Raw genomic sequence first — 5104 nt, forward strand, 5'->3', positions numbered from 1 at the left:
CACTCTTGCATTGTGAAACACGAAAAAACTCATCCATGTTGAGAGATGAAGTGAGGATATTCTTTGCATTGCAATCATATTGGGCTCTCCTCCTTTCTTCCTCATTCCATTAAGTCCATGGCTTATTAACCTGTACATCATCAACAATATGCTTAGGAGTATATGGTCCATTTATGATTGCATCCCATATCCCTTGATCTATTGACTCAATAAAGATTTTCATCCTAATTTTCCAAAATTGGTAATTAATGCCACTAAACATAGGGGGTCTATGAATTGAGGCACCTTCACCAAAGGGTAACTTGTTTTCAGCCATTTCAAGTAGTTCAAAACAGATTTAGGACCTTACTTGATCAAATTTCAAGTACCTTGCTCTGATACCAATTGTTAGTTTTGAAATGGTTGAAAAGCTAAGAAGGGGGGTTGAATTGGCTAGTTAAAAATTTAGGCTATCTTTGCAAGCTAAAACCACCTTTAATTGAATCAAATAGATCACCAAGTTAGGATGCAAACAGTACTGAACTATACACTTTCAATCGATCAAAAATAGAGTTAACAGATTGATTTTACTAAACAGATTCTGTTCTGGTATAATCAATCAATTGAAACTGAAAAATAGTAGACTAAAATAATTGGAAAAATGCAGAAATGCGAATTTGAATTTTAAACCAGAAACAATGCTCAAGAATGATCAAGACCAGTTCCAAATGATTATACAAACATGCTCAATGCTTCAGATGCTATGAAAACATGCAAGAACATGAAAAAGATGATTAAAGCACAAGTTCTTGAAACTTTAAAATGAAAATGCAAGAGAGAAAGGTTAGAGAAAAGAGGACACCAAGAATTTTTATACCGGTTCACTCAAACCTAAGCTACATCTAGTTTGTCAAGGCAACCTTAGCTTGACTTTGCACTATTTCAAAAGTTTTACAAAGTATCCATCCTTACACTTCCAAAATATGCAAAAACACCACAAAAGACTCTTGAATCACACAAGAATCACACTAGCACAACAAGAACCCTCTTGCAGACCTGGAAAACCACCAAGCACACACACAAAGCTTGAGAAAGATCAAACCTTAGTGGTAGAACAACCTTGCCTACCACAAACCACTTTCTCCAAGCTTCAAACCAAGCTAAAAGCTTCAAGAATTGATCCAAGATCAATCTTCAACATCTACAACACCTATGATCACAAAGGAGGGAGTTTCCACAAGTTTCCAGAACCAAATCGTGCTCTAAAATGATCAACTGACCTCTCTTTCGAAAATCACAGCTTTTATAGTCAAACTGTTACAAAATTCAGCAGGTTGATTTTCATATCAATCGGTTGATTTCACTTGACTTAAGTTAAATCAATAGATTAAAAACTAAATCAACTAATTAAATTTGTTGTAGTTTAAGACTACTGCAGCCAACCTTTTAACCTGTTAAAAATTCATTCAACATATTAAAAGAGACATTTTAACCTGTTGAAAAACCATTCAACAGATTAAAAACACAACAAAGACCAAACTACATCTAATTAATGCTTTAAGGTCTACAACATGAATTACAAAATACAAATACACTTTCTTAATGATGTAACTACATGGAGAGCACACGTTCCAGCCTTGATCACCATGGATATCATTAAATCTCCTTTCCTTCATCAGTGTAGGCTTAATTCCAATGGTTATGGCTTCAAGATAGTTCAAAAGAGCTTCATTCAATCTTCATCAGATCTTCAAGAAGCAAACCACCTTGGCTTCTCATGTCAACAAATACAAGGTGGTGGAGCAGTTGAATCGTATGCTGGCTCGAATTTCGCTTCTGGAATTGCTCATGCATTCGACAACTCACCAAAAATTGCTAATGAAAATACTTAGTGGGGCTCATGTTGAGCAAAATATTTCGCTGAATAGATTTGAAGGGATTGTTAACAATATTATCGTTAATGATTTTCTTACTTTTTCAGATGATGAGATACTCGTTGAAGGATGTTATAGCTCGTGTGTTGATTGATAATGGTTCTTTCTTAAATATGATGCCTAAGGTGACATTGGAGAAGTTATCACGTGATAAATTCCCTATGAAGCCAAGTACTATGATTGTGAGAGCTTTTGATGATAGCAAAAGAGAAGTGATGGGAGAAATATAATTGTCAGTTCAAGTTGGTCCGTGTGTATTTCAAATAACTTTTCAAGTAATGGACATCCTACCAGCATACAATTGTTTACTTGGTAGACCTTGGATTCCTTTATCTACTCGATATATTGAAACAACAAAGGAAAGCTCTTGAGACGGCTTTTCAAGCTCTGAAAACTGTGGGGAATACATATGTTGAACCATTTCAAATATAGCCATATTTATCATGTGCCTCTCTGATGATGGCAAGGGTTATGTTGAGAGAAGGTTATGAATATGGAAAAGGCCTAGGTAAAGTCGGACAGAGACCAATATTTCCATTGAAAATTGTTGAGAACAAGAATAGATACGGCCTGGGGTACAAGCCTACTAAGGAGGACAAAAGAAGACTAATGGAGGAAAAGAAAGAACGAAACTTAGCTCGCTTGCAAGGTCGGGAGCCAAGGGTAGGAAAGATCTCTATCTGTGACTTAAAGAGGAGCTTTCGTAGTGCTGGATGGATCAATACTAGTCAAGTGGCAGACATTGAAGATGAATCTAGAGAGGGAAGTTCCAGTTTGGTACAACCCTGTCCTCCAGACAAGTAGATCGATAATTGGAAAACCGTGAATTTACCCGTGGTGTTTAAGTTCAATCAAATGTAATGCTTGTTTTTCTTTTTTGTCTAGTTGTTCTTTTTATTTTTTCTCCAAAACACTCTAGGATGTCTTTATGGACTGGTTCTATCTTTCTTTTTTCGTTCAGTGTGATGTTCAATTATGTTTGCTTTCACTATATACTTTGTTTGTCTATTTATTCTCTCTTATAAATCCAAATAATGCAGATATGACAATGAATGTTTTGAAAATAATGATGTCAATATTCCTAATTTTGAGCACCTTATTGATAATATGGATGATGATCATGAAGATCATTGGGAACCTTCTTCTGAGTTGTTAAGGTTAGTGGAACAAGAAGACAGAGAAATAAAATCCTATCAAAAAATCATTGAAATACTTAATCTAGGGGATGAAGATGAGAATAAGAAGGTTAAAATAGGTAACAACATGAGTAGGGAGGTACGAGGAAAATTATGGGATTTGTTGAAAGAGTTCAGAGATGTGTTTGCTTGGTCATACCAAGATATGCCTGGGTTGGATATTGATATAGTGCAACATAAACTTCCACTTAAAGAAGAATGTCCCCCAGTTAAACAAAAATTAAGACGGATGAAACCTGAAATGTCACTAAAGATTAAAGAAGAGGTGAAGAAGCAATTTGATGCAGGATTATTGGCTATAGCAAAATATCCTCAATGGGTGGCTAACATTGTCCCTGTACCCAAAAAGGATGGTAAAGTTCGAATGTGTATTGATTATAGGGATTTCAATCGAGCTAGCCCTAATGATAATTTCCCATTGCCACATATTGACATCTTGATGGATAACACTGCTAGATTTTCATTGTTCTCTTTCATGGATGGATTCTCGAGTTATAATCAGATTAAGATGGCGCCGGAAGATATGGAGAAAGCCACATTTATTACACTTTGGGGAACATTTTGTTACAAAGTAATGCCATTTGGACTTAAAAATGTTGGGACAACTTATCAAAGAGCGATGGTAACTCTTTTTCATTATATGATGCATAAAGAAATTGAGGTTTATGTGGATGATATGATTACTAAATTTGAATCAGAAGATGATCACATCGTTAATTTGAGAAAATTTTTTGAGAGGTTAAGGAAGTTTAAACTCAGGTTGAATCCAGCTAAATGTACCTTTGGTGTAAAATCAGGAAAGTTGTTGGGTTTCATTGTCACTAAGAAAGGGATTGAGGTTGACCTAGATTAGGTACGAGCAATAACGGAAATGTTAGCTCCTAATACTAAAAAAGAGGCGCGAGGGTTTTTAGGCAGACTAAACTATATTGCTAGATTCATCTCTCAATGAACCTTCACCTATGAGCCAATATTTAGATTGTTGCGTAAAAATCAATTTGTGGAATGGAATGAAGATTGCCAAGCAGCCTTCGATAGAATCAAACAGTATTTGCAAGATCCTCCCGTACTACGTCTGCCGATATTGGGGAGGCCCCTCATTTTATATTTAACTATGTTAGATGAATCGATGGGTTGTGTTTTAGGGCAACATGATGAGACAAGGAAGAAAGAGCATGCCATTTATTATTTGAGTAAAAGGTTTACAGGTTGTGAACAAAGATATTCTATGTTGGAACGAACTTGTTGTGCATTAACATGGGCAGCACATCGTTTACGTCAGTATATGTTGAGTCACATTACTTGGCTGATATCACTAGCAGATTGGCTCGGTGGCAAATGTTGCTTTCAAAATATGATATAGTTTTTGTGACTCAAAAAGCCGTTAAGGGGAAATGCTTTAGCAGAATATCTGGCTCAACAGCCCATTGAAGATTATCAATCTATGCAACCTAAATTCCTAGATGAGGACATTCTTGCCCTATGTGGTGAAAAGGAGGGTGGTTGTGAAAAGGCTTGGATATTATTGTTTAATAGAGAATCTAATGCACTTGGACATGGAATAGGGGCAATGCTCATTTTTCTAGAGAATCATTACATTCCGATGACAGCAAGGTTGTGCTTTAGTTGTACCAACAATGTTGCAAAATATGAAGCATGCGCCATGGGTATTTTGGCGGCTATCGAGTTGAAGGTGAAGGTGTTGGAGGTGTATGGTGACTCGGCATTGGTGGTTCATCAGTTAAAAGGGGAATGAGAGACTAGAGACCAAAAATTAATCCCTTATCAAATATACATTAAAGGATTAATGGAGCTTTTCGATTCCATTAAGTTCCATCACATTCCACGAGAGGATAATCAATTAGCTGATGCTTTGGCCATCTTGTCGTCAATGTTTGAAATTAGTCAAGATGAGGAAATGCCGATGATAAATATGAGGAGTTATGAACAACCAACGTATTGTTATTTTATAGAAGAAGAATAAGATGGTAAGCC

Source organism: Vigna unguiculata, chromosome 11 (genome assembly GCF_037176805.1).
Source record: "Vigna unguiculata cultivar grain cowpea cultivar isolate G323 ecotype 2 chromosome 11, ASM3717680v1, whole genome shotgun sequence".
NCBI lineage: Eukaryota > Viridiplantae > Streptophyta > Magnoliopsida > Fabales > Fabaceae > Vigna > Vigna unguiculata.